The sequence below is a fragment of the Phyllobates terribilis genome, unplaced genomic scaffold (genome assembly GCF_046119375.1).
Source record: "Phyllobates terribilis strain yellow unplaced genomic scaffold, ASM4611937v1 Scaffold_650__1_contigs__length_881393, whole genome shotgun sequence".
NCBI classification, from domain to species: Eukaryota; Metazoa; Chordata; class Amphibia; order Anura; family Dendrobatidae; genus Phyllobates; species Phyllobates terribilis.
This window is the reverse complement of record NW_027363410.1, coordinates 519,429-539,543: the sequence shown is the minus strand read 5'-3', so window position 1 is coordinate 539,543 and position 20,115 is coordinate 519,429. Positions and strand designations below refer to the sequence as shown.

The window sequence follows — 20,115 nt, the reverse complement described above, 5'->3', positions numbered from 1 at the left end:
GACAGTGAAGATGTTTTCACCACTGGTTCCAGAAGAGGACATTGTCACGTTTTTGAGTGGTTTTGCCAAGTCTGTAGTATCAAAAGGTAAAGTAATGAATGAATTCGGAGTATGGACGGGAAAGTGGAAATTTTTTGTGGAATTTAACATGAACAAGGATAGGAGTTTTTCCTACCCGCCTCAAAGGTTTAAGCTTGGTAAAGTAAGTGGGAATTTATTCTTTAATGGGATGGATTCCTTTTGTTCAATTTGTGAGGTATATGGTCATAAACGTGAAGACTGTACTGCAGAAAAGTGTTGGAAGTGTAAAGCGGAAGGACATGTTTCTAAATCATGTCCAGTAGAAAGGAATAAGTGTAACCTGTGTATGGAAATTGGGCATAGGTTTAAGGAATGCCCAAAGAGAAAGAGTAATAAGGAGAAGATGGAAAGTGCAAAGGCGGAAAAGAAAGAAAAAAAGAAGACGGTAGAGGTTCAGAGGCAAACAGAAGAGGAGGAAGCTGATAAAGAAATGGACAAAGTTAAAAAAGGAATTGCGGAAATGAAGGGAAGTGGTGTGTGTTTTGAAGCTTTTTTTCCAAAGGTAATCGCAAGTGTGAAGGCAAATAAAGAGAGGTTTTTTGAAACCTATAAGGTGGGAAGGACATGGATAGATTATGTGAATACAAACTTTGAATCTTTCTCGCAAGAGAAAGGACTGTTGGAGTATCTAACATATTATGCGTTGAAGGGAGGAATGCAGTAATGTGTTTTGTTTCCTTCCTCTATATATTATGTGTCTGAGAGGAAATACTGGTTGTTGTTTTGTTTTTTTTGTATATGCATTAAATAATGTTTTTTTGTTTTAAAATGACACGATGATGGATTTGGTCCATCACCGTTTTCAGAAGTATGGAATCGAGATGGTACTTGTAATCTGAGTGTTATGAAAAGAAAAAAAAAAAAAAAAAAAAAAAAATCTGTTCTTATCAGTTTAATATCTGATACGTCCCCTATCTGGGGACCATATATTAAATGGATTTTTAGAACAGGGAGATGGAAAAAGAGCTTGCTCTGTCCACTCCACGCATTGACCTGGTATTGCAGTATCTCCAGGACCGGTGCACCCCTTCTTTAATGCAGTTTCTAAAATCAGAAAGAATTGAATTCAATGTTTTTTGTTCATTTTGCTTGTTTGTCGGATTTTGGGATGGACTCTTTGGCTTTGCTTTTCTTCTCCTCATTGGATTTTTCATGTTCAAAGTTGCAGAAGCCAGATTACAAGCTCATTTTGGTTCAACTTCAGCAACTGTGCATTGCATTGCCATGTAATGTGATGCAATGCTATCTTTCTAGCTCTCCCTTTTTACTTCCTTTTGGATAAACAGACATATTAGGCAAGCATTTTGGAGCTTTCACCTAAATAACTACAGGTGGTGAGATAAGCTGCACAATATAATTGACCTTTCAGTATATTGTTGCACACACACCATCTATTTAGCAAATGCCCTTGTTATCAACAGCAGCCTTTTAAACTCACCTGAGCTAACAGGTATGTGCGCTGGTTACTCTGCTGCGCTTAAAATTTCTTTTTTGGTTTGCTACAATGCCTTTTCTGAAACGTTGTCTCCTTCTGCTGGAACACTGACTTCTTTCATTTAATGCCTGCAGACTATAAAAGAGAACCCAACCCAAAAAGTTTGGTTGATTAGTCTGTGGCATTCTGTTAAACTGTTGCTTATGGCGGTCTCTGTGAGCTTCTCAGCGACATTCAGCCAGCCAGGTATCCTGCCTGCAGTAGATGGAATGTGGCAATGGAACGCTGGCTGCGCGTGTCATAATAGGCTCTGAGCCTTTATATACCTGTGCACAGCAGCAGCCACCTTCAGTCTGCTGCTGGACAGCCAGCAGCAGCAGCAGGAGAGGTATGTAATCAGGAGCCCTCCTGCTAAGGGTAGACAGCTGCTCGTTCCACCCCACCCCCCGCCTTAATTGGTTCTCCTCCCTTCCAACGGTGTTGAGGCGGGTGGGAACAGCAGGGGGTGAAGGTGCTGTGTTTAAAGAGGTGGAGTTATGCAGATCTAAAACGCGTGGATTGCAGCAGCAGCAAGCCGAAAAGTGCAGGCATGTAAGGGATCTAGAGGTTGACAACATGTCTTCTTAACGGGAGTCCAGGAGCTCATCTCCACAAATGGACTTTTCAGGATCCTTGGGTGGCTCCGTAGTTTGAAACCAATTCTGGTTATCGCTTCTCGGCCTTTTGGCTAAGATCAAGTGTAGTATCTGTTCTTATCAGTTTAATATCTGATACGTCTCCTATCTGGGGACCATATATTAAATGGATTTTTAGAACAGGGAGATGGAAAAAGAGCTTGCTCTGTCCACTCCACGCATTGACCTGGTATTGCAGTATCTCCAGGACCGGTGCACCCCTTCTTTAATGCAGTTTCTAAAATCAGAAAGAATTGAATTCAATGTTTTTTGTTCATTTTGCTTGTTTGTCGGATTTTGGGATGGACTCTTTGGCTTTGCTTTTCTTCTCCTCATTGGATTTTTCATGTTCAAAGTTGCAGAAGCCAGATTACAAGCTCATTTTGGTTCAACTTCAGCAACTGTGCATTGCATTGCCATGTAATGTGATGCAATGCTATCTTTCTAGCTCTCCCTTTTTACATCCTTTTGGATAAACAGACATATTAGGCAAGCATTTTGGAGCTTTCACCTAAATAACTACAGGTGGTGAGATAAGCTGCACAATATAATTGACCTTTCAGTATATTGTTGCACACACACCATCTATTTAGCAAATGCCCTTGTTATCAACAGCAGCCTTTTAAACTCACCTGAGCTAACAGGTATGTGCGCTGGTTACTCTGCTGCGCTTAAAATTTCTTTTTTGGTTTGCTACAATGCCTTTTCTGAAACGTTGTCTCCTTCTGCTGGAACACTGACTTCTTTCATTTAATGCCTGCAGACTATAAAAGAGAACCCAACCCAAAAAGTTTGGTTGATTAGTCTGTGGCATTCTGTTAAACTGTTGCTTATGGCGGTCTCTGTGAGCTTCTCAGCGACATTCAGCCAGCCAGGTATCCTGCCTGCAGTAGATGGAATGTGGCAATGGAACGCTGGCTGCGCGTGTCATAATAGGCTCTGAGCCTTTATATACCTGTGCACAGCAGCAGCCACCTTCAGTCTGCTGCTGGACAGCCAGCAGCAGCAGCAGCAGGAGAGGTATGTAATCAGGAGCCCTCCTGCTAAGGGTAGACAGCTGCTCGTTCCACCCCACCCCCCGCCTTAATTGGTTCTCCTCCCTTCCAACGGTGTTGAGGCGGGTGGGAACAGCAGGGGGTGAAGGTGCTGTGTTTAAAGAGGTGGAGTTATGCAGATCTAAAACGCGTGGATTGCAGCAGCAGCAAGCCGAAAAGTGCAGGCATGTAAGGGATCTAGAGGTTGACAACATGTCTTCTTAACGGGAGTCCAGGAGCTCATCTCCACAAATGGACTTTTCAGGATCCTTGGGTGGCTCCGTAGTTTGAAACCAATTCTGGTTATCGCTTCTCGGCCTTTTGGCTAAGATCAAGTGTAGTATCTGTTCTTATCAGTTTAATATCTGATACGTCCCCTATCTGGGGACCATATATTAAATGGATTTTTAGAACAGGGAGATGGAAAAAGAGCTTGCTCTGTCCACTCCACACATTGACCTGGTATTGCAGTATCTCCAGGACCGGTGCACCCCTTCTTTAATGCAGTTTCTAAAATCAGAAAGAATTGAATTCAATGTTTTTTGTTCATTTTGCTTGTTTGTCGGATTTTGGGATGGACTCTTTGGCTTTGCTTTTCTTCTCCTCATTGGATTTTTCATGTTCAAAGTTGCAGAAGCCAGATTACAAGCTCATTTTGGTTCAACTTCAGCAACTGTGCATTGCATTGCCATGTAATGTGATGCAATGCTATCTTTCTAGCTCTCCCTTTTTACTTCCTTTTGGATAAACAGACATATTAGGCAAGCATTTTGGAGCTTTCACCTAAATAACTACAGGTGGTGAGATAAGCTGCACAATATAATTGACCTTTCAGTATATTGTTGCACACACACCATCTATTTAGCAAATGCCCTTGTTATCAACAGCAGCCTTTTAAACTCACCTGAGCTAACAGGTATGTGCGCTGGTTACTCTGCTGCGCTTAAAATTTCTTTTTTGGTTTGCTACAATGCCTTTTCTGAAACGTTGTCTCCTTCTGCTGGAACACTGACTTCTTTCATTTAATGCCTGCAGACTATAAAAGAGAACCCAACCCAAAAAGTTTGGTTGATTAGTCTGTGGCATTCTGTTAAACTGTTGCTTATGGCGGTCTCTGTGAGCTTCTCAGCGACATTCAGCCAGCCAGGTATCCTGCCTGCAGTAGATGGAATGTGGCAATGGAACGCTGGTTGCGCGTGTCATAATAGGCTCTGAGCCTTTATATACCTGTGCACAGCAGCAGCCACCTTCAGTCTGCTGCTGGACAGCCAGCAGCAGCAGCAGCAGGAGAGGTATGTAATCAGGAGCCCTCCTGCTAAGGGTAGACAGCTGCTCGTTCCACCCCACCCCCCGCCTTAATTGGTTCTCCTCCCTTCCAACGGTGTTGAGGCGGGTGGGAACAGCAGGGGGTGAAGGTGCTGTGTTTAAAGAGGTGGAGTTATGCAGATCTAAAACGCGTGGATTGCAGCAGCAGCAAGCCGAAAAGTGCAGGCATGTAAGGGATCTAGAGGTTGACAACATGTCTTCTTAACGGGAGTCCAGGAGCTCATCTCCACAAATGGACTTTTCAGGATCCTTGGGTGGCTCCGTAGTTTGAAACCAATTCTGGTTATCGCTTCTCGGCCTTTTGGCTAAGATCAAGTGTAGTATCTGTTCTTATCAGTTTAATATCTGATACGTCCCCTATCTGGGGACCATATATTAAATGGATTTTTAGAACAGGGAGATGGAAAAAGAGCTTGCTCTGTCCACTCCACGCATTGACCTGGTATTGCAGTATCTCCAGGACCGGTGCACCCCTTCTTTAATGCAGTTTCTAAAATCAGAAAGAATTGAATTCAATGTTTTTTGTTCATTTTGCTTGTTTGTCGGATTTTGGGATGGACTCTTTGGCTTTGCTTTTCTTCTCCTCATTGGATTTTTCATGTTCAAAGTTGCAGAAGCCAGATTACAAGCTCATTTTGGTTCAACTTCAGCAACTGTGCATTGCATTGCCATGTAATGTGATGCAATGCTATCTTTCTAGCTCTCCCTTTTTACTTCCTTTTGGATAAACAGACATATTAGGCAAGCATTTTGGAGCTTTCACCTAAATAACTACAGGTGGTGAGATAAGCTGCACAATATAATTGACCTTTCAGTATATTGTTGCACACACACCATCTATTTAGCAAATGCCCTTGTTATCAACAGCAGCCTTTTAAACTCACCTGAGCTAACAGGTATGTGCGCTGGTTACTCTGCTGCGCTTAAAATTTCTTTTTTGGTTTGCTATAATGCCTTTTCTGAAACGTTGTCTCCTTCTGCTGGAACACTGACTTCTTTCATTTAATGCCTGCAGACTATAAAAGAGAACCCAACCCAAAAAGTTTGGTTGATTAGTCTGTGGCATTCTGTTAAACTGTTGCTTATGGCGGTCTCTGTGAGCTTCTCAGCGACATTCAGCCAGCCAGGTATCCTGCCTGCAGTAGATGGAATGTGGCAATGGAACGCTGGCTGCGCGTGTCATAATAGGCTCTGAGCCTTTATATACCTGTGCACAGCAGCAGCCACCTTCAGTCTGCTGCTGGACAGCCAGCAGCAGCAGCAGCAGCAGGAGAGGTATGTAATCAGCAGCCCTCCTGCTAAGGGTAGACAGCTGCTCGTTCCACCCCACCCCCCGCCTTAATTGGTTCTCCTCCCTTCCAACGGTGTTGAGGCGGGTGGGAACAGCAGGGGGTGAAGGTGCTGTGTTTAAAGAGGTGGAGTTATGCAGATCTAAAACGCGTGGATTGCAGCAGCAGCAAGCCGAAAAGTGCAGGCATGTAAGGGATCTAGAGGTTGACAATATGTCTTCTTAACGGGAGTCCAGGAGCTCATCTCCACAAATGGACTTTTCAGGATCCTTGGGTGGCTCCGTAGTTTGAAACCAATTCTGGTTATCGCTTCTCGGCCTTTTGGCTAAGATCAGGTGCAGTGATCTACCAGTTGCTGCCTTGGCCTTGGCTAGGAGGTGCCCAGGGTACCCGGCTCCTTGGCCTGGGGGGATCGCTTTGTCTAACGGCAGGGCTTCACCCTCCTGCTGCTATTGGGGAGTCGGATTAGTCCCTGGGCAACGAGAGGCGATCATCGTGTCACCACACATAGCTGTGGGGGGCAGTTCTTTTGGAGGAAGAAGATGGAGTTGACGAGGAAGAGGAACTGTTTACGGTTCTATGTGAAGACGGAGTTAGAGGATTTTTCGTTGGAGGAGAATCAGATCTTGGATATTCTGTTCAAGTATGGGACGATCATTGAAGAGGACATTTTTTGTATGCAAGAAATCAAGTTTAAAAAGGTATTTGACGTAACACTGAAGTCTGAAGAAAAGTGTATTTGTCTTCTCAAGAATTGGGAAGGAAAAGAAATTGGAGTTAATGCTCTTTTTGCTGGAAGGCCGAAAAAGGTGGTTATCTGTATGGATGACCCCTTTGTAGAGATGGAGGAAGTGATGGAGTTTTTGAAGCCATGGAGTATTTTGGTAAAATTCCAGAAGGACTACTTAAATAAAGTGGGAGTCTGGAATGGGAAGAGAAGTTTCCTAGTTTGGGAAAATGGACAAAATGAACTAAGTTTAGGAAGGATTGTTATAAATGGTAAATGTGGATTCAGTTATGTGGAAAATGGTAAAAGAAGAATTGATAATGGGAAACCTGGATTTTGTTATGAGGAAGGTGGGAAAAAAGAGGAGAAAGGGAAAAAGATATTTGAAGAATCGTTTGAAGATTGTAAAGAGAAAGAAGACAAAGATATACAAGTAGTTGAAAATAAGAAGGAGTTTGTGGGAGAGAAGCAGGAATTCTCAGGAGTTGGGGAATCTATGTTTTGCAGACTGGAGAGAGTACCTAGAAGTAAAGACGTTAAGGAAAAAAGGAAGGTGGATGATAAGGGAAAAGAGAAAGTAATGCAGGATTGTGTTGATACCAGTGCTGAAGCTGAAGAAGATGAAAAGATTTTGCTGCAAGGTTTTGACTGGAAATTGTTGGACATGTCATGGAGGAAGAAGAAACGTGGAAGAAGAAAAATGTTGAGTTGATGTTTTTGTTGGAAGTTTTTTGTTGTTGATGTAAGGATATGTTATGTTATGTTTTATTTATTAATTATCATTAAATTTTCTTAAAAAAAACAAAAAGTTGAATTCGGATGATGAAGGCGTAGGCGACATTTTTTTGGTTATCCATGCAAATGGAATTTAATTTATGTCGCGTCTTCTGACGCATTCAATTAAAAAAATCTGTTCTTATCAGTTTAATATCTGATACGTCCCCTATCTGGGGACCATATATTAAATGGATTTTTAGAACAGGGAGATGGAAAAAGAGCTTGCTCTGTCCACTCCACGCATTGACCTGGTATTGCAGTATCTCCAGGACCGGTGCACCCCTTCTTTAATGCAGTTTCTAAAATCAGAAAGAATTGAATTCAATGTTTTTTGTTCATTTTGCTTGTTTGTCGGATTTTGGGATGGACTCTTTGGCTTTGCTTTTCTTCTCCTCATTGGATTTTTCATGTTCAAAGTTGCAGAAGCCAGATTACAAGCTCATTTTGGTTCAACTTCAGCAACTGTGCATTGCATTGCCATGTAATGTGATGCAATGCTATCTTTCTAGCTCTCCCTTTTTACTTCCTTTTGGATAAACAGACATATTAGGCAAGCATTTTGGAGCTTTCACCTAAATAACTACAGGTGGTGAGATAAGCTGCACAATATAATTGACCTTTCAGTATATTGTTGCACACACACCATCTATTTAGCAAATGCCCTTGTTATCAACAGCAGCCTTTTAAACTCACCTGAGCTAACAGGTATGTGCGCTGGTTACTCTGCTGCGCTTAAAATTTCTTTTTTGGTTTGCTACAATGCCTTTTCTGAAACGTTGTCTCCTTCTGCTGGAACACTGACTTCTTTCATTTAATGCCTGCAGACTATAAAAGAGAACCCAACCCAAAAAGTTTGGTTGATTAGTCTGTGGCATTCTGTTAAACTGTTGCTTATGGCGGTCTCTGTGAGCTTCTCAGCGACATTCAGCCAGTCAGGTATCCTGCCTGCAGTAGATGGAATGTGGCAATGGAACGCTGGCTGCGCGTGTCATAATAGGCTCTGAGCCTTTATATACCTGTGCACAGCAGCAGCCACCTTCAGTCTGCTGCTGGACAGCCAGCAGCAGCAGCAGCAGGAGAGGTATGTAATCAGGAGCCCTCCTGCTAAGGGTAGACAGCTGCTCGTTCCACCCCACCCCCCGCCTTAATTGGTTCTCCTCCCTTCCAACGGTGTTGAGGCGGGTGGGAACAGCAGGGGGTGAAGGTGCTGTGTTTAAAGAGGTGGAGTTATGCAGATCTAAAACGCGTGGATTGCAGCAGCAGCAAGCCGAAAAGTGCAGGCATGTAAGGGATCTAGAGGTTGACAACATGTCTTCTTAACGGGAGTCCAGGAGCTCATCTCCACAAATGGACTTTTCAGGATCCTTGGGTGGCTCCGTAGTTTGAAACCAATTCTGGTTATCGCTTCTCGGCCTTTTGGCTAAGATCAAGTGTAGTATCTGTTCTTATCAGTTTAATATCTGATACGTCCCCTATCTGGGGACCATATATTAAATGGATTTTTAGAACAGGGAGATGGAAAAAGAGCTTGCTCTGTCCACTCCACGCATTGACCTGGTATTGCAGTATCTCCAGGACCGGTGCACCCCTTCTTTAATGCAGTTTCTAAAATCAGAAAGAATTGAATTCAATGTTTTTTGTTCATTTTGCTTGTTTGTCGGATTTTGGGATGGACTCTTTGGCTTTGCTTTTCTTCTCCTCATTGGATTTTTCATGTTCAAAGTTGCAGAAGCCAGATTACAAGCTCATTTTGGTTCAACTTCAGCAACTGTGCATTGCATTGCCATGTAATGTGATGCAATGCTATCTTTCTAGCTCTCCCTTTTTACTTCCTTTTGGATAAACAGACATATTAGGCAAGCATTTTGGAGCTTTCACCTAAATAACTACAGGTGGTGAGATAAGCTGCACAATATAATTGACCTTTCAGTATATTGTTGCACACACACCATCTATTTAGCAAATGCCCTTGTTATCAACAGCAGCCTTTTAAACTCACCTGAGCTAACAGGTATGTGCGCTGGTTACTCTGCTGCGCTTAAAATTTCTTTTTTGGTTTGCTACAATGCCTTTTCTGAAACGTTGTCTCCTTCTGCTGGAACACTGACTTCTTTCATTTAATGCCTGCAGACTATAAAAGAGAACCCAACCCAAAAAGTTTGGTTGATTAGTCTGTGGCATTCTGTTAAACTGTTGCTTATGGCGGTCTCTGTGAGCTTCTCAGCGACATTCAGCCAGCCAGGTATCCTGCCTGCAGTAGATGGAATGTGGCAATGGAACGCTGGCTGCGCGTGTCATAATAGGCTCTGAGCCTTTATATACCTGTGCACAGCAGCAGCCACCTTCAGTCTGCTGCTGGACAGCCAGCAGCAGCAGCAGCAGGAGAGGTATGTAATCAGGAGCCCTCCTGCTAAGGGTAGACAGCTGCTCGTTCCACCCCACCCCCCGCCTTAATTGGTTCTCCTCCCTTCCAACGGTGTTGAGGCGGGTGGGAACAGCAGGGGGTGAAGGTGCTGTGTTTAAAGAGGTGGAGTTATGCAGATCTAAAACGCGTGGATTGCAGCAGCAGCAAGCCGAAAAGTGCAGGCATGTAAGGGATCTAGAGGTTGACAACATGTCTTCTTAACGGGAGTCCAGGAGCTCATCTCCACAAATGGACTTTTCAGGATCCTTGGGTGGCTCCGTAGTTTGAAACCAATTCTGGTTATCGCTTCTCGGCCTTTTGGCTAAGATCAAGTGTAGTATCTGTTCTTATCAGTTTAATATCTGATACGTCCCCTATCTGGGGACCATATATTAAATGGATTTTTAGAACAGGGAGATGGAAAAAGAGCTTGCTCTGTCCACTCCACGCATTGACCTGGTATTGCAGTATCTCCAGGACCGGTGCACCCCTTCTTTAATGCAGTTTCTAAAATCAGAAAGAATTGAATTCAATGTTTTTTGTTCATTTTGCTTGTTTGTCGGATTTTGGGATGGACTCTTTGGCTTTGCTTTTCTTCTCCTCATTGGATTTTTCATGTTCAAAGTTGCAGAAGCCAGATTACAAGCTCATTTTGGTTCAACTTCAGCAACTGTGCATTGCATTGCCATGTAATGTGATGCAATGCTATCTTTCTAGCTCTCCCTTTTTACTTCCTTTTGGATAAACAGACATATTAGGCAAGCATTTTGGAGCTTTCACCTAAATAACTACAGGTGGTGAGATAAGCTGCACAATATAATTGACCTTTCAGTATATTGTTGCACACACACCATCTATTTAGCAAATGCCCTTGTTATCAACAGCAGCCTTTTAAACTCACCTGAGCTAACAGGTATGTGCGCTGGTTACTCTGCTGCGCTTAAAATTTCTTTTTTGGTTTGCTACAATGCCTTTTCTGAAACGTTGTCTCCTTCTGCTGGAACACTGACTTCTTTCATTTAATGCCTGCAGACTATAAAAGAGAACCCAACCCAAAAAGTTTGGTTGATTAGTCTGTGGCATTCTGTTAAACTGTTGCTTATGGCGGTCTCTGTGAGCTTCTCAGCGACATTCAGCCAGCCAGGTATCCTGCCTGCAGTAGATGGAATGTGGCAATGGAACGCTGGCTGCGCGTGTCATAATAGGCTCTGAGCCTTTATATACCTGTGCACAGCAGCAGCCACCTTCAGTCTGCTGCTGGACAGCCAGCAGCAGCAGCAGCAGGAGAGGTATGTAATCAGGAGCCCTCCTGCTAAGGGTAGACAGCTGCTCGTTCCACCCCACCCCCCGCCTTAATTGGTTCTCCTCCCTTCCAACGGTGTTGAGGTGGGTGGGAACAGCAGGGGGTGAAGGTGCTGTGTTTAAAGAGGTGGAGTTATGCAGATCTAAAACGCGTGGATTGCAGCAGCAGCAAGCCGAAAAGTGCAGGCATGTAAGGGATCTAGAGGTTGACAACATGTCTTCTTAACGGGAGTCCAGGAGCTCATCTCCACAAATGGACTTTTCAGGATCCTTGGGTGGCTCCGTAGTTTGAAACCAATTCTGGTTATCGCTTCTCGGCCTTTTGGCTAAGATCAAGTGTAGTATCTGTTCTTATCAGTTTAATATCTGATACGTCCCCTATCTGGGGACCATATATTAAATGGATTTTTAGAACAGGGAGATGGAAAAAGAGCTTGCTCTGTCCACTCCACGCATTGACCTGGTATTGCAGTATCTCCAGGACCGGTGCACCCCTTCTTTAATGCAGTTTCTAAAATCAGAAAGAATTGAATTCAATGTTTTTTGTTCATTTTGCTTGTTTGTCGGATTTTGGGATGGACTCTTTGGCTTTGCTTTTCTTCTCCTCATTGGATTTTTCATGTTCAAAGTTGCAGAAGCCAGATTACAAGCTCATTTTGGTTCAACTTCAGCAACTGTGCATTGCATTGCCATGTAATGTGATGCAATGCTATCTTTCTAGCTCTCCCTTTTTACTTCCTTTTGGATAAACAGACATATTAGGCAAGCATTTTGGAGCTTTCACCTAAATAACTACAGGTGGTGAGATAAGCTGCACAATATAATTGACCTTTCAGTATATTGTTGCACACACACCATCTATTTAGCAAATGCCCTTGTTATCAACAGCAGCCTTTTAAACTCACCTGAGCTAACAGGTATGTGCGCTGGTTACTCTGCTGCGCTTAAAATTTCTTTTTTGGTTTGCTACAATGCCTTTTCTGAAACGTTGTCTCCTTCTGCTGGAACACTGACTTCTTTCATTTAATGCCTGCAGACTATAAAAGAGAACCCAACCCAAAAAGTTTGGTTGATTAGTCTGTGGCATTCTGTTAAACTGTTGCTTATGGCGGTCTCTGTGAGCTTCTCAGCGACATTCAGCCAGCCAGGTATCCTGCCTGCAGTAGATGGAATGTGGCAATGGAACGCTGGCTGCGCGTGTCATAATAGGCTCTGAGCCTTTATATACCTGTGCACAGCAGCAGCCACCTTCAGTCTGCTGCTGGACAGCCAGCAGCAGCAGCAGCAGCAGGAGAGGTATGTAATCAGGAGCCCTCCTGCTAAGGGTAGACAGCTGCTCGTTCCACCCCACCCCCCGCCCTAATTGGTTCTCCTCCCTTCCAACGGTGTTGAGGCGGGTGGGAACAGCAGGGGGTGAAGGTGCTGTGTTTAAAGAGGTGGAGTTATGCAGATCTAAAACGCGTGGATTGCAGCAGCAGCAAGCCGAAAAGTGCAGGCATGTAAGGGATCTAGAGGTTGACAACATGTCTTCTTAACGGGAGTCCAGGAGCTCATCTCCACAAATGGACTTTTCAGGATCCTTGGGTGGCTCCGTAGTTTGAAACCAATTCTGGTTATCGCTTCTCGGCCTTTTGGCTAAGATCAAGTGTAGTATCTGTTCTTATCAGTTTAATATCTGATACGTCCCCTATCTGGGGACCATATATTAAATGGATTTTTAGAACAGGGAGATGGAAAAAGAGCTTGCTCTGTCCACTCCACGCATTGACCTGGTATTGCAGTATCTCCAGGACCGGTGCACCCCTTCTTTAATGCAGTTTCTAAAATCAGAAAGAATTGAATTCAATGTTTTTTGTTCATTTTGCTTGTTTGTCGGATTTTGGGATGGACTCTTTGGCTTTGCTTTTCTTCTCCTCATTGGATTTTTCATGTTCAAAGTTGCAGAAGCCAGATTACAAGCTCATTTTGGTTCAACTTCAGCAACTGTGCATTGCATTGCCATGTAATGTGATGCAATGCTATTGTAGCACCCTGAGGATTCGGCTGCTACAGGGGTATTGCACCTCAACCCAGAGGTGTGATATTCCACTCCCGGGTAAGGATGGAGTGTGGAACTGAGCTCGGTAGGCTGCATGCACTACACACATCCCATTTCCGGGGAACAGGCCGACGGTACTCCCACTTAGAAATGTGCAGGTACGACCGAGTCTGTTCCTGGCTGGAGTGGGAGGGGGGTGGTACATCCCATGTAGTGTAGGGGCAGATAGGGGGAGCAGCCTGGGTAAAGATAGGAGCTCATTGGGTGCTGGTCACCTGAGCTCACACATAGAGGGTGTATATAAGGTGGGCACCAACAAAGAACAGGGTCAGATGCAGAGAACAAGTCAGTTGGAGACAGCAAGACAGCTGCAGAGGAGCAGACAGCAAGCAGAGAGGAAGTCAGCCTGCAGCAAGGGAGAAAAGAGAGAGACCCAGAGGAACAGAAGAGAGGACTCTAAGATCCCAACTAAAATCCCCGGGTGAAGAGTCGGCATCAGGGTACCGGAACCCAAGCTGGTGGGGGTAAAAACATTCCCCAGCCAGAGACCGGAGACCGTGGGCAGCGTTTGCCACGGTCACCCACCACATCCACCCCGAAGGCACACCACATGAAGGGTCAGGGAACCCAGGGCCAAGGGTGTCCCAACAGAAGGCCCGAGGGAGCTGGACCTAGGTGGATCACTGGTGGGGACGGCCAGAGAACGGGACAGAAGGAGAGCCCAGGGCCACGCTCCGGACTTGTTTGGGGGTTGGCTGGATCCAGGACCTGGTGGACGCAGCACGGCTCGGGTGGTCACTCGAAGCTGGAGTGACCAGTACAACATCTGCAGTAAGTAAACACCCTTAACTGCACAACCCGACTCTGTCTTCACTGCCGTCTGCACTGCACCACCACAACCCCCATCCTCTGCACCTGTCCCCTCTGAGGCTATACCCCTCCCGTTGGGGGTTATACCATCACAAGCTGCACCTACACCATCAGCCTCAGCGGACCCTGCTGCAGCGGCGGCCATAGTGACCGCAATACAACGGGTGGCGTAGTCGACATTAAGAACTTATTAACATCTGTAGGACTGCCACATACAACTGAGTTTGACACCCTGGGCACGGACCGGGTCATAGCCACTCGGAGACTACAACCCCCATCTGATCCGGCTCCGGATATTCCCATAAAGAATATGGCCCAGGGGGCGCGTCAACTTTGGCGTAGTCGGCAGGATTACGTGCCCGCAACACCCGGGTACTGCGTGCCTGAAGAAAAGTGCAAGTTTACCTCAAACAGAAGTCTCCCGCCGGTTCCGGAGGGTCCACGCCATCGGACCCCATCACAGGTCGTTTCCCGCCGATTGTCCGCCATTTCCAGCTTGTTCCCGCCATCTGCAGGGTTTCCCGCCACTGGGCGACGCTTCCCGCCAAATCCGAAGATTTCCCGCCTTGGAAGAGCAGCGGACGCCATTATGGGCGTGCCAAAGGAGGGCAAGAGGCCGCCTCCCATCGTGGGCCAGGACAGAAAATGGCGCCAAAAGTGGAAACCGCCCCCACCAACAGACTGTGATGCTAGAGGTGTCTGTCAGCGTGAAAGAACCGCCCCTGGAGCTGACAGTCACCCAGTGGCCCCGGGACCGCCCTCGAAGTGGGAGGAGACGAAAGAAAAGAACGAAGATGGGTACCGCCTGGAGCAGTCTGGAGCGAGCGCACCCGGAGGCAAGAAGTCTAACGAGGAGTAGCGGAGAAGCTTACCCGGATATGGAGAGAAAGCAGAACAGCACCGGCCCGCTGGCCAGGAGTCTGCTAAAGACCGAGGAAGGAGAGCAGAGCAGCACCGGCCCGCTGGCCAGGAGCCTGCTGGAGGAAGAGCAGAGCAGCACCGACCCGTTGGTCAGGAGCCTGCTAGACACCACGACCCCACTAGGCCTAGTGGAGGTCCTTGCACAGCTCCCCCGAGACCGGGAGTGTGCACAGACTGCCCTGGAGGGCCTCGCACGGAGGATGGCCCGGGTACAGCGCGAGATATTGGCGGAATGGAGCCGAGAGATGGCCCAGCAAACCAAGGCCCGGAGCACGCCAGCCAAGATGAGGAGACAGACCGCCTCTGAGGATGGCGCGGGAGGACCCAAGGTCGGAGACGGCGCCGAGAAGGGAGCCGATCGCATGGAGGCAGGTAAAGGGGACGCCTATACCCCAAGCCGTGAAACCGCCCACCTGCCCCAGCTCCCCGTCGCAGAGCCCGAAAGTCCCCCTGCTGTGCCCGTAGCCGCCATGTCACCGCTATGGACTAGGCCCCGACCGGAAGCCGCCGCAGCGACCCCTGTGACGTCACGCGCCTCGACCCGGAGCGTGACAAAGCAGGAAATACCACCAGCCTGGTCGCAAGGCCTAGTACCCCCGGGCGCCGCATCACCAACAGCGCCCCCTACCTCCGCGGAGCCTCCGGCCTGGTCGCAAGGCCAGGTAGCCCAGGGCGCCGCCGTATTAACGGTGCCCTTCACCTTCCAGGTGCCCCAGGCCTGGCCGCAAGGCCTGGGCAACCCGGGCGCCACCACCACCGCGCCCGCGCCCGTAAAACCAAGGGTGCCGCGTCTGGGAGAGGACTTGTTTGCCCAGCACACGTGGCCGGACGGGCAGCCTTTCATCTGGCCCCAGAAGTATTACGAACTGGAGCACCAGAGGAGGGTTGGGGCCATGTGTGCACCCCTGATTCCGGCTCCGAAGCCCGTAATAAGGATCTCGCCCCCGCTAGCGGAAGCGCAGTTTGAGTGGGACCCCACCGGAGAAGACCTAATGGGGTTCACTCAGGAAACCCGGGCAGCTGCAGCGGAGCGTGCTGAGTGTTGCCGACAGCAGCTCGAGGAGTTCGCAAGGGAGCGGAGAGAGAGGCGGGTCCGAGAACAACAGGCCCAAATAAGGAGCGCCGAGCAGAAGAGCCGGACCAGGAGGGACCCCCGTGCAGCGCACAGTCCCCGTACCACCGGGACTGTAATAAAGTTCAACCAGCAGCATGGGTGGGGCTTCATTAGAGACAACAACACCCCCGGCGACGTCTTTGTCACGCGCAGAGACGTGGAGTCCCATCTGCCGGAGGGGCACAGAGGTCGTGACCTCTACATCGGAGACGAGGTCACCTTCACCCGGCACAAGTGTGCCAAAGGACCTTACGCCCTCCACGTACACCGCCTGACGGAGGAGGAGTTGCGGTGCGAGGAGGAGGAGCAAGAGGACCCGGACGGGTCTGAAGTTACAACCAGCTATAAGCAAAGAGCAGGAGGAAGACGCCGTTGAGTGCGGCAGAGCAGTGATGTAAATAGTTACCCGACCGGGTATCAAAGAGACTGTTGCAACATATATATAGTCCCCGTTGGGACCAGCTGAGTGCAACATATATATAGTCCCCGTTGGGACCAGCTGAGTGAACTGTTTACCCGTTAACCCCTTAATCCCACAGGCTGAGGACTGTGAGCAGCCATTCCCTTCCCTCTACCTGGCCGAGGACTGAGAGCGGCCAACTTCCCTGTATATAGTTGCGCTTCCTAAAGCGCCCCCTACCGGTTTTAGAGGAAAAACCATTTTTCTAAGAGACTGTCGCACTTTTCCCGGACACACGTTGCACAGTGTCCGGAGGAGGAACCTGAAACAAGAGACGACGAGAATGTTTATATGAAAAGTTTTATATATATATAATGTTTTATATGTTTTATTATGTTTATATGAAAAGAAAAAAATTGTATGTTTTGGTGTTGTTTTATGTCTTACAGCCCGAGGACGTGCTGTGATTTACCAGGGGGGAATGTAGCACCCTGAGGATTCGGCTGCTACAGGGGTATTGCACCTCAACCCAGAGGTGTGATATTCCACTCCCGGGTAAGGATGGAGTGTGGAACTGAGCTCGGTAGGCTGCATGCACTACACACATCCCATTTCCGGGGAACAGGCCGACGGTACTCCCACTTAGAAATGTGCAGGTACGACCGAGTCTGTTCCTGGCTGGAGTGGGAGGGGGGTGGTACATCCCATGTAGTGTAGGGGCAGATAGGGGGAGCAGCCTGGGTAAAGATAGGAGCTCATTGGGTGCTGGTCACCTGAGCTCACACATAGAGGGTGTATATAAGGTGGGCACCAACAAAGAACAGGGTCAGATGCAGAGAACAAGTCAGTTGGAGACAGCAAGACAGCTGCAGAGGAGCAGACAGCAAGCAGAGAGGAAGTCAGCCTGCAGCAAGGGAGAAAAGAGAGAGACCCAGAGGAACAGAAGAGAGGACTCTAAGATCCCAACTAAAATCCCCGGGTGAAGAGTCGGCATCAGGGTACCGGAACCCAAGCTGGTGGGGGTAAAAACATTCCCCAGCCAGAGACCGGAGACCGTGGGCAGCGTTTGCCACGGTCACCCACCACATCCACCCCGAAGGCACACCACATGAAGGGTCAGGGAACCCAGGGCCAAGGGTGTCCCAACAGAAGGCCCGAGGGAGCTGGACCTAGGTGGATCACTGGTGGGGACGGCCAGAGAACGGGACAGAAGGAGAGCTCAGGGCCACGCTCCGGACTTGTTTGGGGGTTGGCTGGATCCAGGACCTGGTGGACGCAGCACGGCTCGGGTGGTCACTCGAAGCTGGAGTGACCAGTACAACATCTGCAGTAAGTAAACACCCTTAACTGCACAACCCGACTCTGTCTTCACTGCCGTCTGCACTGCACCACCACAACCCCCATCCTCTGCACCTGTCCCCTCTGAGGCTATACCCCTCCCGTTGGGGGTTATACCATCACAAGCTGCACCTACACCATCAGCCTCAGCGGACCCTGCTGCAGCGGCGGCCATAGTGACCGCAATACAACGGGTGGCGTAGTCGACATTAAGAACTTATTAACATCTGTAGGACTGCCACATACAACTGAGTTTGACACCCTGGGCACGGACCGGGTCATAGCCACTCGGAGACTACAACCCCCATCTGATCCGGCTCCGGATATTCCCATAAAGAATATGGCCCAGGGGGCGCGTCACTATCTTTCTAGCTCTCTCTTTTTTCTTCCTTTTGGATAAACAGACATATTAGGCAAGCATTTTGGAGCTTTCACCTAAATAACTACAGGTGGTGAGATAAGCTGCACAATATAATTGACCTTTCAGTATATTGTTGCACACACACCATCTATTTAGAAAATGCCCTTGTTATCAACAGCAGCCTTTTAAACTCACCTGAGCTAACAGGTATGTGCGCTGGTTACTCTGCTGCGCTTAAAATTTCTTTTTTGGTTTGCTACAATGCCTTTTCTGAAACGTTGTCTCCTTCTGCTGGAACACTGACTTCTTTCATTTAATGCCTGCAGACTATAAAAGAGAACCCAACCCAAAAAGTTTGGTTGATTAGTCTGTGGCATTCTGTTAAACTGTTGCTTATGGCGGTCTCTGTGAGCTTCTCAGCGACATTCAGCCAGCCAGCTATCCTGCCTGCAGTAGATGGAATGTGGCAATGGAACGCTGGCTGCGCGTGTCATAATAGGCTCTGAGCCTTTATATACCTGTGCACAGCAGCAGCCACCTTCAGTCTGCTGCTGGACAGCCAGCAGCAGCAGCAGCAGGAGAGGTATGTAATCAGGAGCCCTCCTGCTAAGGGTAGACAGCTGCTCGTTCCACCCCACCCCCCGCCTTAATTGGTTCTCCTCCCTTCCAACGGTGTTGAGGCGGGTGGGAACAGCAGGGGGTGAAGGTGCTGTGTTTAAAGAGGTGGAGTTATGCAGATCTAAAACGCGTGGATTGCAGCAGCAGCAAGCCGAAAAGTGCAGGCATGTAAGGGATCTAGAGGTTGACAACATGTCTTCTTAACGGGAGTCCAGGAGCTCATCTCCACAAATGGACTTTTCAGGATCCTTGGGTGGCTCCGTAGTTTGAAACCAATTCTGGTTATCGCTTCTCGGCCTTTTGGCTAAGATCAAGTGTAGTATCTGTTCTTATCAGTTTAATATCTGATACGTCCCCTATCTGGGGACCATATATTAAATGGATTTTTAGAACAGGGAGATGGAAAAAGAGCTTGCTCTGTCCACTCCACGCATTGACCTGGTATTGCAGTATCTCCAGGACCGGTGCACCCCTTCTTTAATGCAGTTTCTAAAATCAGAAAGAATTGAATTCAATGTTTTTTGTTCATTTTGCTTGTTTGTCGGATTTGGGGATGGACTCTTTGGCTTTGCTTTTCTTCTCCTCATTGGATTTTTCATGTTCAAAGTTGCAGAAGCCAGATTACAAGCTCATTTTGGTTCAACTTCAGCAACTGTGCATTGCATTGCCATGTAATGTGATGCAATGCTATCTTTCTAGCTCTCCCTTTTTACTTCCTTTTGGATAAACAGACATATTAGGCAAGCATTTTGGAGCTTTCACCTAAATAACTACAGGTGGTGAGATAAGCTGCACAATATAATTGACCTTTCAGTATATTGTTGCACACACACCATCTATTTAGCAAATGCCCTTGTTATCAACAGCAGCCTTTTAAACTCACCTGAGCTAACAGGTATGTGCGCTGGTTACTCTGCTGCGCTTAAAATTTCTTTTTTGGTTTGCTACAATGCCTTTTCTGAAACGTTGTCTCCTTCTGCTGGAACACTGACTTCTTTCATTTAATGCCTGCAGACTATAAAAGAGAACCCAACCCAAAAAGTTTGGTTGATTAGTCTGTGGCATTCTGTTAAACTGTTGCTTATGGCGGTCTCTGTGAGCTTCTCAGCGACATTCAGCCAGCCAGGTATCCTGCCTGCAGTAGATGGAATGTGGCAATGGAACGCTGGCTGCGCGTGTCATAATAGGCTCTGAGCCTTTATATACCTGTGCACAGCAGCAGCCACCTTCAGTCTGCTGCTGGACAGCCAGCAGCAGCAGCAGCAGGAGAGGTATGTAATCAGGAGCCCTCCTGCTAAGGGTAGACAGCTGCTCGTTCCACCCCACCCCCCGCCTTAATTGGTTCTCCTCCCTTCCAACGGTGTTGAGGCGGGTGGGAACAGCAGGGGGTGAAGGTGCTGTGTTTA

General features: G+C 47.5%; 10 non-coding genes across 10 annotated transcripts; all 10 read left to right on the top strand.

Annotated features, from left to right (window-relative positions):
• The first annotated feature begins 914 nt into the window (after window positions 1-914).
• Window positions 915-1,111, top strand: LOC141235358 (U2 spliceosomal RNA). Its single transcript, XR_012301192.1, has one exon. It is a non-coding gene; the product is annotated as a U2 spliceosomal RNA (small nuclear RNA).
• Window positions 1,112-2,223: 1,112 nt separating this feature from the next.
• Window positions 2,224-2,414, top strand: LOC141235223 (U2 spliceosomal RNA). The gene has a single exon (XR_012301076.1). It is a non-coding gene; the product is annotated as a U2 spliceosomal RNA (small nuclear RNA).
• Window positions 2,415-3,529: 1,115 nt separating this feature from the next.
• Window positions 3,530-3,720, top strand: LOC141235235 (U2 spliceosomal RNA). Its single transcript, XR_012301088.1, has one exon. It is a non-coding gene; the product is annotated as a U2 spliceosomal RNA (small nuclear RNA).
• A 1,115-nt stretch (window positions 3,721-4,835) lies between these two features.
• Window positions 4,836-5,026, top strand: LOC141235027 (U2 spliceosomal RNA). The gene has a single exon (XR_012300885.1). It is a non-coding gene; the product is annotated as a U2 spliceosomal RNA (small nuclear RNA).
• Window positions 5,027-7,441: 2,415 nt separating this feature from the next.
• On the top strand, window positions 7,442-7,628 carry LOC141235301 (U2 spliceosomal RNA). Its single transcript, XR_012301150.1, has one exon. It is a non-coding gene; the product is annotated as a U2 spliceosomal RNA (small nuclear RNA).
• A 1,115-nt stretch (window positions 7,629-8,743) lies between these two features.
• Window positions 8,744-8,934, top strand: LOC141235026 (U2 spliceosomal RNA). The gene has a single exon (XR_012300884.1). It is a non-coding gene; the product is annotated as a U2 spliceosomal RNA (small nuclear RNA).
• Window positions 8,935-10,049: 1,115 nt separating this feature from the next.
• LOC141235025 (U2 spliceosomal RNA) lies at window positions 10,050-10,240 on the top strand. The gene has a single exon (XR_012300883.1). It is a non-coding gene; the product is annotated as a U2 spliceosomal RNA (small nuclear RNA).
• Window positions 10,241-11,355: 1,115 nt separating this feature from the next.
• LOC141235024 (U2 spliceosomal RNA) lies at window positions 11,356-11,546 on the top strand. The gene has a single exon (XR_012300882.1). It is a non-coding gene; the product is annotated as a U2 spliceosomal RNA (small nuclear RNA).
• Window positions 11,547-12,664: 1,118 nt separating this feature from the next.
• LOC141235023 (U2 spliceosomal RNA) lies at window positions 12,665-12,855 on the top strand. The gene has a single exon (XR_012300881.1). It is a non-coding gene; the product is annotated as a U2 spliceosomal RNA (small nuclear RNA).
• A 6,138-nt stretch (window positions 12,856-18,993) lies between these two features.
• LOC141235022 (U2 spliceosomal RNA) lies at window positions 18,994-19,184 on the top strand. The gene has a single exon (XR_012300880.1). It is a non-coding gene; the product is annotated as a U2 spliceosomal RNA (small nuclear RNA).
• The last annotated feature ends 931 nt before the right edge of the window (window positions 19,185-20,115 follow it).